Source organism: Myxine glutinosa, chromosome 4, assembly GCF_964187855.1.
Source record: "Myxine glutinosa chromosome 4, kmMyxGlut1.1, whole genome shotgun sequence".
Lineage (NCBI taxonomy): Eukaryota > Metazoa > Chordata > Myxini > Myxiniformes > Myxinidae > Myxine > Myxine glutinosa.
Window position 1 is genome coordinate 101,820,846 of NC_136264.1, and position 13,834 is coordinate 101,834,679.

At 50.5% G+C, this 13,834-nt stretch overlaps 1 long non-coding RNA gene across 1 annotated transcript in view; it reads right to left on the reverse strand.

Annotated features, from left to right (window-relative positions):
* Positions 1 to 13,834, reverse strand: part of LOC137425054 (uncharacterized) — a 63,122-nt gene that overhangs the window by 24,132 nt on the left and 25,156 nt on the right. The gene's annotated exons all lie outside the window — the stretch shown is intronic.

Below are 13,834 nucleotides of genomic sequence, written 5' to 3' on the forward strand. Positions count from 1 at the left end.
AAGGGGCTGTATCAGTTCACTGTGATGCCGTTTGGTTTGTGTAACGCCCCCGCCACCTTTGAACGATTAATGGAGCATGTACTAGGTGGCATGCCATGGCAATCATGCCTGGTGTACCTGGATGACGTCCTGGTACATGCTAAAACATTCCCCCAGGCTATAGCTAATTTGGACCAGGTGTTTGGGTGCCTCAGACAGGCAGGGTTGAAGCTGAATCCGAGCAAGTGCATTTTGTTCGCAAGAGAGGTGGCCTATTTAGGTCACGTTATCGGTCACAAGGGGGTAAAAACAGACCCAGGCAAAATTACAGCGGTAGAGGAGTGGCCCGCACCACGTACCATCAAGGAGGTGCGGGGATTTATCCGCACCCGTTCTAGCATACCCCACCAGTGACGGGACATTTACCCTGGACACGGATGCAAGCCAGGAAGGATTGGGCACAGTTTTGTCTCAGACACAGGAGGGCGTGGAGAGAGTGATCGCGTATTATAGTCGGGCCATGAGTAGGCCGGAGCGAAATTATTGCGTCACTCGCAAAGAGTTATTGGCTATGCTGGCTGCCATGAGCCATTTCTACCCGTACTTGTACGGGTGGAAATTTTTGGTTCGAACTGACCATTCCTCCTTGCAATGGCTCCTTCGGTTCAAGGAACCGGAGGGCCAAATTGCAAGGTGGTTGGAAAAGTTGCAGCAGTACGATTTTAGTGTGACCCATAGGGCCAGGAAGGCCCATGGGAATGCCGATGCACTCTCTCGGCGTCCTTGTTTGGGGGAAAACTGCAAAGTTTGTGCGAGACACGAGGAGAGGGAACAATTGGCAGACTCCACCCCTACCCTCGTCGTCCGTGCAACCCGGGTGAGAGGGCCAATTTTGCCACTAACCGCAGACGAGGAATTTGGAACTTTGGCTTGGAGCGCGGCCCAGCGGGAGGACCCCGTCCTAGGACCGGTGTACGAATGTGTGCGATTGGGAGAAAGACCTAATGGGGAAGAGCTCACCCCCCTCGGGGCGCCAACAAACGCATATTGGGCTCAGTGGCAGACCCTGGAATTGAAAGGCAACATCTTCTATCGCAAGTGGGTGGAGGTTCCCTCTGAGAGAACTTCCTGGTTGGTAATAGTCCCTGACAAATTTAAGAACATCATATTACAGCAGGTACATGGTACCCGCTCCGGCGGCCATTTGGGCAGGACAAAGACAACATCTCGGGTCCGCCGGAGGTTCTATTGGGTAAATATGGGGTGCGATATACAGGACTGGTGTCGGAGATGCGAAGCCTGTACTGCTAAAAAAGGGGCCAGCACGGAGGATGAGGGCCCCCCTTCAATTACGCCAGGTGGGGGCCCCCCTTGAGCGGGTGGCTATGGATATTCTAGGACCGCTACCCCGCACCCGCCAAGGTAATAAGTACATCCTCGTTGTAATGGACTATTTCACCAAGTGGCCGGAGGCCTATGCCCTCCCCAACCAAGAAGCCGGGGTGGTAGCACAGGCCTTCGTGGAAGGATTTGTATGTCGGCATGGGATTCCACAGGAGCTGCACACCGATCAGGGTCGAAATTTTGAGTGTCAATTACTAAAAGATGTGTGCAGACTCCTGTCAATTAGAAAAGCACGGACAACACCCTTGCGGCCACAATCTGACGGGATGGTGGAAAGGTTCAACCGAACATTGGTTCAACAACTCGCATTGTTCACCACCACCCATCAGGATGACTGGGACGAACATCTCCCGTATTTGTTAATGGCCAACCGAACTAGCCAGCACGGGGCCACCGCATGCAGTCCGGCGTTGCTTATGTATGGGCGGGAGTTGCGGGCTCCCGCCGACTTGCTATGCGGTCCCGTGCCAGAGACCACTGATATCCCGCCGAGGGAGGGCTGCACATGTCACCTGGAAGAAGGCATGGAGAGGGTCCATGCCTTCGCCCGCCACCAGCTTCATCTGGCGGGGGCCAAGATGAAGCGCAGGTACGACCACCGGAGCCAGGGAAGTCAGTATGCTCCGGGGATGAAGATTTGGTTCTTCAATCCCCGGAGACGGAAGGGTAGGTGCCCAAAACTCACCTCTCCCTGGCAAGGCCCGGGGGTCGTCCTGTCGCAAGTCTGTGACGTGGTCGTTAAGATCAAAATGGGGCCATGAGCCCTCCCTCGGATCATCCATACCGACCGGGTAAGACCCTACACTGGCGAGCAGGCGCCCTCGTGGATCGCCTCGGCTATAGATGCTGAGGTGGTACCCAGTACCTCGAACGATGGGGGCTCGTAGTGCGAGAGGACTGGGGGTGATAGGGGGAGATGCCCGATGTCGAGAGATGGTAAATCTACCATCCCTCACATCCCTTTGGGCACATGAGCTATAGTTTATGGGGTTTTGGCTGTACAAACTAGCCCGTGAGGGTTAGGATAATGATTAGGGATCTAGGAAATGACCATAGGTAACTGTAGATTTAAGTAGCGACATTATACCTGTAGTGGGGACGTAGGTAGATTAGTTGGATGATAATGACGAAGGGAGTGCTGAGTGTAACGGGATGACGGGGAAGCACGGGTTTTAGGGGAAAAGGAGTTGGATAGATGATGCTGTATATAGCCTCCCATCTACTTTCTCAACAATCCTCTCCAAGAAGTTCTGTCGCTCAAGCTTTTGCGTCTCACTATCTGCCATGATCTTTCTTGGGAAAACCACATTTCCAGGCTGGCCTCCAAAGCCAGTCGCCGACTGGGCATCCTCCGTCATGCGAAGTCCTTCCTTGGCACACCTGAGCTCCTCACCACATACAAGGCTTTCATCCGCAGCTCAATGGAGTACTGCTCTCCCCTCTGGGCTGGTGCTCCTGCCTCACACCTAGCTCGTCTTCACGCTGTTGAAACCAAAGCATTCAGAATCATTGGAATCTCCCGCGATGACGCTATCTCCGAGGGCCTTTCACTTACTCACCACAGGCAGGTTGGTGGTCTTTCCGTCTTCTACCGACTCCTCTCCGGCCTTGCTCCCCCAGCTCTCTCTGGGCTCTGTCCTCCAAATATTCCTACAGGTCGCACAAGATCTGCCTGCAACCCTCTCATGGTTAAACTGCCATAATCAAGACCCTCTGCTCACCTTCACTCCTTCATTCCTCTTTTCTCCCACCTCTGGAACAAACTACCTCACTCTCTTCAATCCCACTCCTCCCTCCAGGTCTTTAAAACGGCTGTTCACCACCATCTCTTATCTTCCCCAATCCAAAACCTTGATCTTTTCTACCCCCGCTAATTTCACCCCAAGTCCACTTTTTGAGGTGCCGACTTCTTTCCTGGAAGTCCTTGGTGTCCTTGCGTTTTATACCTATCCTGACCCCCCCAGGCCCTCTCCCTCCCACACATCTCCCGATGTCCCTGCTCTCAAATGTTTTGTTTGTGTGCTGCCTCCCCTTCTCTCCCCATCTTGTCGACTGCTCCTCTTTTTATATACTTTGTTTGCTTGTTTGTTTGATTTGTTTGTTTGATAAATGTTAGCTCTTTCACGAGCCTCGACTTTGTATCCAACAAAAAAAAACCCAAAAAAAAACAATATGCCCGATGATGGTACCATCAGTTTTGTAATATATAACTCACTGTGCTCCAAGTGAGTGAAACAAGAACATCCCCAATGTCTCTTATTCCCGGCTTCAAGACAAAGTTGCTTCGCTCCAGCGATCGCCAGAACGATGTCCAATCGAGACCAGAATACCGTTGGGTTGGCAGTTACAGTCCCTGCTGCCAAAGCTGTGCAAAGGCACCCTCCAGGCGACTGGGAAATCCAAAGGCGCCCTCCAGGCGACAGGGAAGTCACACCCTCGGGTATGGACGTATTAACCTTCAAAAAGCCACGTCACACACACACGCCAGATCCACGGCTGAATGCGGTGAAAATGGTCGAAGGGAGATGAAACCGTGAGCGAAGCGCAAGTCCGGCGCGAGTCAAAATGGCCGACGGCCCGGTCTCGTGGCGCACCGGCACGACGATGATTCTCTCCTGAATCGATTGCAAAACCTGACACGCAGGTTAATCTGTCACAGCGATAACCACTGTTGCAGGAATCCCTTTCCTGGGAAACCCGAAAGTTCGCTAGTGACTGTTGTTCGCCAACGTTCACTCCAGACCGCAAATAGTTCGGCTCCTTCTTGTCCGACTCCATTTGCTCCGCCTTCTTTTTTTCTTCTTCCTCTTAGTCGTCCATTTCCCGATCCGGTTTCCTGTTTCTTTTCAACACCAACTTTTTCACCTTTTGAAAACAGAAATATCTATTTCCTTTAAATGACAACAATAATAATACATGGAATCAGAAATGTTTACAGTGGATGAAAACCACCACAACAGAAGTGACGAATCCGTAACACGAGGCAGACCACGAGTTTTTCCTCCGGGCCTACTTGTGCTTTTTGCAAGAAACCTGGGCATTTGGTGTCCCAATGTTACGCCCTGAAAAGGAAAAATCAGGAGCGGAGTCAGGCTAGTGCAACTCCGAATGCCTTGGCAAATGCGAGAAATCGTCCTTGGAGGAGAGTGCCTTGTGAAGGTTCCCATGCCAAAGTTACGGCATCACAGAACGACCTTGTTCAAGAGGGTTACAAACCTTTTATTTCAGAGGGGTTTGTGTCACTGGATGGAGACTTAACGAACCAGAGACCTGTTAGGGTATTGAGGGACACAGGAGCACATCATTCTTTGATGCTTGAAGGCATTTTGCCATTGTCAGAGAAGACGGCAACTGGTGTTAGTGTTCTTTTACAGGGGGTTGGTGGCTATGTTAAAGCTCCTCTTCATGTCATCCATTTGAAGTCTGATTTGGTGTCAGGACCGGTCACTGTGGGGTTACAAGCCACTCTTCCTGTAGAGGGAATATCTTTTATTATCGAGAATGATTTGGCCGGTGGTCGAGTTTCTGGTAATCCAATGTTGGTTGAAAAGCCCAGTATGGAAAATAACACCGCACAGTCAGAGCAGGAGATTCCTGGTATCTTTCCATCCTGTGCAGTGACTCGTGCTATGGGCAGGAAGCGCTCTGAAGAGAAGGAGAAGGAAGGCGATGTGGATTTGGGTTCCTTAGAGGTATTGGAGGAAAATTCTGAAAGAGGAAATAGGAAAGGGAGTGACATCAAGGAACTTAAGGAAAAGGTGGCATCTGGACCAAAAGAGGAAATGGAGTGTCCGTCGGAGACATCTGGGAATGAGGTTGAACAAACGGTGCTGGTCTGAAAGAGACTTGTTGAAGAACGACACGGAGATTCGGAGCTCCGGAGTTTGATTGATAAAGCCGTTACAGAGGAAGAGGCTATGAAGATACCTGTTGGTTACTTCATGAAAGGGGAAATACTCATGAGAAAATGGAGACCACCGGAGGTGCCAGCAAACGATGAGTGGAAAGTTCATTACCAAATTGTGGTGCCACCGCCGCACCGGAAGGAGACATTGAGTTTGGCGCATGAGACACCTTTGGCCGGACACCTTGGAGTGAACAAGACCTGTGACAGAATATTGGTACATTTTTTCTGGCCAGGATTGCGACATGATGTGGCGGAGTTCTGTAAATCTTGCCACTCTTGCCAGCTGGTGGGAAAACCTAATCAGAAAGTCCCATCCACACCTTTAAAACCAATTCCAGCTTTTGAAGAGCCATTCAGCCATGTCATTATTGACTGTGTAGGCCCTTTACCTAAAACTAAGGCTGGACATCAGTATTTGCTGACCATCATGTGCGCTTCCACAAGGTTCCCAGAGGCAGTGCCTCTTAGAAAAATTATTGCGGCAGTTATTGCGAAGGCCTTGATTAAATTTTTCACTTTGGTTGGCCTACCTAAGGTCATCCAGTCTGATCAGGGTTCCAATTTCATGTCAACGCTTTTTCAGCAAGTGGTACACCTGTTGGGAGTGGAGCAAGTAAGATCAAGTACTTACCATCCCGAGAGCCATGGGGCCTTGGAAAGGTTTCACCAGACATTGAAGAATATGATCAGAACGTATTGTTTTGAATGTGACAAGGATTGGGATGAAGGAATACCCTTATTGTTGTTTGCTACGAGGGAATCCGTTCAGGAGTCATTGGGATTCAGTCTTTTTGAACTTGTGTTTGGACACGCAGTTCGAGGACCATTGAAATTGGTGAAAGAACAGTGGCTACAGGAGGAGTCACAGTTAGGCACAGATTGGCAAAGGCTTGTGAAGTTGCGAGAAGGCACTTGAAAGTGACACATGATAAAATGAAAGTGAGACATGACAAGAAATCTCAGATAAGAAATTTCAACCCTGAGGACCGAGTGTTAGTGATGCTTCCTGTTCCAGGTCAGCCACTACAGGCTAGATATTTTGGTCCTTATGCAATCGAAAGGAGGGTTAATGAAACAGATTACGTGGTGACAACTCCCGACCGACGGAAAAAGCGTCAGCTGTGTCATGTCAACCGACTGAAGAAATATGAGAGGAAGCCTGTGGGGAAAATGGTTCCTGTCTCACCTGTCTCACCTGCAGTCGGGGTGCAAGAGAATCCAGAGGTTGAGGCCGGTGTGAAGTTTGATAACTTTGATGACCAGGCTTGTCCCAGATTGACGAACACGGAAGTGTTGAGTCATTTAGATGAGAAATTAGGTCATTTGACGAGGGAACAACAAGGACAACTATCCAGCCTAATTTTTGAATTTGCACATTTTTTCACAGATGTACCTGGTCGTACTGACTTGGTATATCATGATATTGAGGTGGGGGAAGCCACTCCTGTGAAGCAACACCCCTATCGGATGAACCCTGTGAAGATGGAGTATCTTCGGAAGGAGGTTCAGTATATGTTGGAGAATGACATCATCGAACCAAGCAGCAGTGAATGGAGCTCACCATGTGTGTTGGTTCCAAAACCCGATGGCAGTTTTCGCTGTTGTACGGATTTAAAACGGGTTAATGCAGTGACCAAGACCGACTCATATCCCATCCCGAGGATTGATGACTGTATTGATAGAATAGGCCCAGCTAAATTTGTAACTAAATTTGACTTGCTGAAAGGGTATTGGCAGATTCCCCTTACTGATAGAGCCAAGGAAATCTCGGCTTTAGTCACACCAAATGGGTTGTATCAGTACAAGGTTCTTCCCTTTGAATTGAAAAATGGGCCTGCTACATTTCAACGGCTGATTAATAAGCTCATTGCAGACCTTGATGGGGTGGAGGCTTATCTGGATGATGTCATCATACACACCATGAACATGGAAGATCATATTAAACAAATTCATGCATTTTTCAAGAAACTGACCGAGGCAGGGTTGACCATCAACTTATCTAAGAGTGAGTTTGTAAAAGCACAGGTGGTGTTCCTAGGCCATGTAGTAGGTCAGGGTCAGGTGCAACCGGTGACAGCCAAGATAGAAGCCATTGATCGCTTCCAAGTTCCAAAAGGGAAGAAGGAGCTTATGAGATTTTTGGGTATGGCTGGTTGGTACCGGCGGTTCTGCAGGAATTTTTCTGATGTGGTAGCCCCTTTAACGAATTTGCTGAGGAAAGAGACCAAGTTTATTTGGGATGACAAATGTCAGGCTGCCTTTGCCCACGTCAAAGCAATATTAATGAGCTCTCCTATCCTAGCAGCCCCGGATTTTCAAGAACCATTCTAGTTGGCCATTGATGCAAGTGATGTGGGGGCTGGCGGCTGGGGCAGTTCTATTACAGGAAGATGAGGATGGCGTGGATCACCCGGTGTGCTACTATTCGAAAAAGTTTAACACACACCAGGCAAATTATGCCACCGTGGAAAAAGAGACCCTTGCTCTCCTGCTAGCGCTTCAGCATTATGAGGTGTATCTAGGAACTACTACCTTTCCTATAAACGTCTTTACTGATCACAACCCCTTAACGTTCATTCAAAAAATGAAAAATAAAAATCAGAGGTTGATGAGATGGAGTTTGGCTTTGCAGGAGTTCAACTTGGAAATTGAGCATATAAAGGGCAGGGACAGTGTCGTTGCTGATGCTTTATCCAGAGTGAAATAACTTTGGAAATTCCTGTAGGTTGTTTGGAAGTTTTGTTGCTTTATTTTGGGGAATATTAATTATTGTTGCTCACGTGAATTGATCATTTGGAGGTGAGTTTTACTTTTGTTTGTTAAAAGAGTTTTTGCATGCAAAGAAAGTTTTCACGATGTTCCAACTTTCTTTCTTGAGGGGGGGAAGTGTTACGGATTCGTCACTTCCGTTGTTGTGGTTCACATCCACTGTAAACATTTTTGGTTCTGAGGTTTGTTACTATTGTTACGGACACGACTTAAGATGTTGCTTGACCGAGCGGAATGGCCGCCGTGTTCGCACAGTTTACCCGATTACCCCCAACTCACCCGATTCCACTCGAACGTTGGCCAAATCGCGCTATGCTAAATCAATGAAGGAAAGGACACAACGGCTGGGATTAATGCAACAACACAAGGGGTACAGTTCTCAAGACCTCCGGAGGAGGATATAATTGGTGATGCAGAAACGGGTAGATTACACGGTAAGAGGTAAAGCACAGAAAATATGGGCACTTAGACACAGTCTTATCTATCCCCGACAGACCACAGACAAACGGGACAAGACTGACTTACACAGGGATTGATGGCGGGGAAGGACAGGCAGTCGATAGCACAAGGTGCACCTTGGCTCAGGGACAGGATCTACTACCTTTAGTTTAGGACCGTGCATGCTCACCTGCACGGTCCAGTAGATGCAGGGAGGTGTCACAGCGCTCGGTTGGTGGCGTCTCTCTTCCTTCAAGTCCAGCGCGCATCTGACCTCACCTCCCTCTTCCTGCGCATGCCCAGCGGGGAGTGACACGCCCTCGGCTCGTTGTCTCCGCCCCAGATGGAATCGGTCCGCCGCTTCTATTGGGTGCGGGGGGTTACCGGGCTCCGCCCTTGACGAGGAGCTGACAGCGAGCCCCTGCGTGGTAACCCCATCGGAGCACATGTTCAATGGCGGCTAACCAAGCCGGAGTGAGGACGCACACTCCCCGCGCCGCCGCCGCTGTTGTTGTTGTTGTTGTTGTACCATGAGGAAGAGCTGCGGGGAGGTATTGGGAGGTCCTAAACTTTCTAACGGTGCCATACAATCACATTCTGGTGCAACGAAGAGTCAGAATTAATGGAAACGAGTCCTTAACTGACATAGACTAAGAATAACTAGCAAGATGTCCTATAGTTGTCTACGTGAGATGCGGTGGACCTGGATGCGACATTTAATGGGGGAAATAGGGGAAGGTCGGCGCTACAGAGTGTTGTTTACAGAAAATGGGACTAGGGAGTGGGGGATTGGGGATAGTTGGGAAGTATTGGGGAAATAGGGGAATATTTACAAGCGGATATGGATGGAGGCCAATCTCATATCCGCAACATTGCACCCTTCTCTACCTCGGGGCGTCCCGACCCGATAAATTTTTACTTACTTTCGTGTGGCACTCAGATGTAGTTCCCTCTACTATTAACTCAACCCTGAGTGCGACAGTTTTACAGATGTTCACAAATGAGTAAATATGTCCCCCTGCGACGTTGCACCCTTCTCCTCACAGAAACACACCCACAGGATAACCGAATCGCGGAAAGAATCCTCAAACTAAACATACAGCCGGTAGGGAGCATCATTTATACAAGACTACACTGATATTTACACTACGATCCAGGACCTGTTTTTGGAGGAACACATGCAGATGTTATGCATAGAGAGAGAGCACGCATGCCAGCATCGATACACCAACCCACGAGTGCTCTGTGGCCCTACGGCCTTTAATAATGTGCAGAGCACCCCATCCAAGCACCAAAAGCACCACCCCCTCATGTACAGTCAGCACCATCCGGTGCACCAATAAAGTGTTCATAGTCACCGGTGGTGTCGCAGCCGGCCGATGTTCTGCCGCTGGTCTTGCCTTCATGTGGTGTACTTGGCCTTCTGGCTTCTTTAAAGATAAAGAAAGGCGCCAACCGCGTCCATTTCTGAATTGTGGCCATCAGGGGGCCAACTATTAGTGGTTCACCTGTATGGCATAGGTGCCACGTTGACCCATAGGTCCATCAACGGGTGGTGCTTGCCCGCAAAAGAACTGCGGTCCATGGTGGGCGGCCACAAACATTGCGGTCCATATGGTGTATCGATCCAGGCAGCAAGCAGCGAAAGTACAGGCCCACAACTGCGGAGCCAGCACCTCTCTCTCCTCTCTCTCTGCCCCAAAGCCAGATCCTCGGAGGTGGGAGACAAAAGAAGACAATTGAGTAAGGTGGTAAGGGCGCAAAAGTGCACGCAATACAAGGTAATGCACACTGGGGGCACATGGGAACCAGGTGAGACAGGTACGTTCCTACCGTACACCCCCCTCCCCCACCAGGTAACCTACATGGCCCCTCCCTTACCCCTTACTGTATCCACAAAACACAACACTACCCATAAACATCTACTTTACAAATCAACAAACGTCCCTACTGTCTTCCCCGTTCCTCCCATAAACCAAATTCGTCTTCTATCCCTCCTAACCAATCAAATTTGCCATTTCCAACTCCACATCAAAATTTGCCATCACCAATTCATCATCAGTCCCTCCTAGGGAGGGAGAGATGGAATCACCCCAATGTCTCATCCACGTCGTGATGCGTCTCACAAATCCACACAGCAATTCTCCTTTCCTGCAACACAAAATAAAGAAAACACAGGTGTGGAGTCATCATCATCACCTCAGGTAAGTGGCTGCGTATGGTGCGACAGGTTCATCAATCCTAACTATTTCCTAAATGACTTTAACAACTTTACATTACCCGGGGTCTTTCCCTGCCAATCCATTGGCCAACTTACACTATGGGTTCTAAAAACCAATTCCCATTGACCAAACTGTGGTGCCTCTCAATTTGGGGTCTCACTCCCCCGATTCATCTCCCGGTGCCCTCGCACAATTTCTGGGCTGTGACGTGTAGCTCTCCCAGCAGGTCTACCCACCTGCACACCTCCACCACTGTAGTTGCCACCCGAGCTTACCTGCTCCTCACCCTAACCTAACTAACTGGGGAAGGCCCTCTCCTGGCTCTGTCACCCCTTGGTGCCCTCTGGCACTGGGCTACCCGGGTCCGTCCTCTGGATCCTCGGGCCCCATCCACAACTACCGGCTCCCAGAGCCCACCTGCGGCCTCACCTGGCCGACATCCTCACAGTGGTGGAGTGCCCAAACCAACTACACACACTAACAGGCTACACGCCCAGCCATTTCCACAACACTAATGCACCCATCCACAATACCATTCTGCATCCGCACCACAAATGCCAATATCCAACCACAATTTACCTATACCCTCTACCTAACACTTACACTACCCGCCCCGGGTATCCGTGATGGGGGTCCACTCTTCCCCCATTCACACCTTCGCACCATGCACACCACTCCGTACCACTTACTCCAACTCTCTCCACACCACTCATTCCAATACTCCATGTATTCCACACACCTGTACTTGCACACCTGTGCTCTCACACCTGGTGCCACCTGCACCCTTCTCTCCCCAAGCGCATTCGCGCTGATCCACAACACTCACTACTCCCTCACTGCTCCACACACCTGTCCAGTTCTCACACAGCATCATCTCATCTAACTACTCCCCTCTGAAACTTGCGCTTCCCAGTCGTCCCTTTAAACTATTGCGCTCCCTCGTCATTACCATCCACACTAAACTACCTGCGTCCCCACTACAGGTATCAGTCACTATCTAACCTTAACGTCACCTAATGTCATCTTCTAGGTCCCTACACACAATATAACCTAACCCACCCGGGCTAGTTTTCACTGCCATACACCCCATAAACTATAGCGCATTTGCCCCACCTGTGAGGGATGACAGAGTTGCCATCCCACCACATGGGGCATCTGCCACTACCAATTTTGCACACCAAATTTCAGCCAATCAAAAATTTTGCCAATCATCTGCCAATCACCGTACCAATCATCAGATTTCGCCTTTTTCTAATTTTGAGTCCAAAACACTATCCTCATCACCCGTCTACTTATTACATCCTCTCGGTGCGCCAATTCACGTCTACAGCCCGGCTTCGTACAGCCGAGCAATGAACGCGGGTCGTTTTGTGCCAGCGGCTGGATACGTCCCGCATTCGGGGCAGGGACGGGGGCTTACCCGGGCCGAGATCCCACGCACCACCTCGGCGTGGAGCCATCCAATGTCCCGATCTCGACCTGCCGGCACGTCTCAATAGAAAGTGGTCGCCATGACGACCCTTCCTATCGGGCTGCCCGCTCCGCCTAGTGGAGCCCGGACGCGGCCGTTCCACGCGAGGCCCAGCGTGGATCGCGCACGGCGGTCCTTTCGAACCCGCCGTGGCTCAGATCCCCGCTGGTTCTCGCGGCACGCGAAGCCCGGCACGCACCGAGGGCCCGATTCGGCTATAAGTCGTTCTAACCTCTAACCCGGTTACCGTCGATGCTTCACCTGCATGCTTACATGCATACGCTACCCCTTTCTTGCTCATACATGCAGCCGTTTCCATGCTCCTCGTCGTACCTTTTCTTACACACCTCGGTACACTCATTCCGCTCACCGACTTGGTCACACACCTGACCACCGAACACCTTGGCACACATTCGTCGCTCGCACACCTCACCAACACACCTCTTCACGCCCCCTCCTCGGTCACCTCCTCTGTGACAACCACAGGTGTGCTCTCACCCGTACACCCAACCACGTGCCTCACGACCAACTCAAGTGTGCATTCCCACACACGCTCTACCATTCCAGGTGTGCATCCTCGCTCACCTGTCATAACCAACTCACGCTCCGTCTCACTCTTACTACTCTCACCTCCACTCTTGACAGCGCACTCACCCTTACTCTCGACAGCGCACTCTTTCCTCATGCACCCGTCCGTTACACATCTTTCTCGCACACCCTCTCCCGTTACATCCTCTGTAACACTCACCACAGGCGTGCATTCTCCCTTTACATCCTCCGTAACACTCCTCACTACGCGCTTCCATGTGCTCCCTTCCACACGCGCTACGACCGACTCACTCTCGACAGCACCTTCACTCCTTGGCACGCACTTTTTCCTCACACACCCCAGAGTCGGACTTTCTCACACACCTCCTTTTTCGCACACCAGACCTGTCGCACACTTCACCAACGGCCTCTCACGAACTCCCGGGTCCATCTCGACCCCCAAGCTTCTTAAATCACCTGGCGCATCATACGCACGACCATATTGGTCACCACTTACACCGGGTCCTCTTCGTCTTCGCTTCTCCTCCATCACCTGCGAATCCCTCATCCGGTTAATGAGCACATCATCACGATCCGAACACAGACTTTGGACCAATTCTTTTACTTCCTCTTTTATCTCTTTCTTATCCCCTCTCCATCGCTTCTTAATTTCGCTCACCCCTTCTTCCACTTCTTCTAATTTCTGCTTCACCTCTTTTATTTCCCGGTACGTCTCCTCAAGTTCGTCCTCTAAGGCTACCTTGACCGTTTCCATGTGCGTCCTCACCTGCCGGTCCTTCGTCTCCATTACCTCTGTCACCTCATCCAACCTCATTGTCAGCCCCTCACGTACCATCTGACATTCCCTCTTCGTCGCTATCAAGTCGTCTTTTAGTTCTTTCTGTGTCGCTTTTAACCCTCCCAGTACCGCAGTGTTCCTTTGTACCTGCTCCACTAACTCAGTCTGCCCCACCGTCAGCTGTTCCACCTCCTGCGTCAGGTCCTCTATGCCCCATTGTAACTTTACAGTTCCCTTTCTCACCTCCTTCTCCATGCGCTCCTTACAGTGCCTCACCTCCTCGCGCACTCCTCCGACCTCCTCACTCACACCTCTTC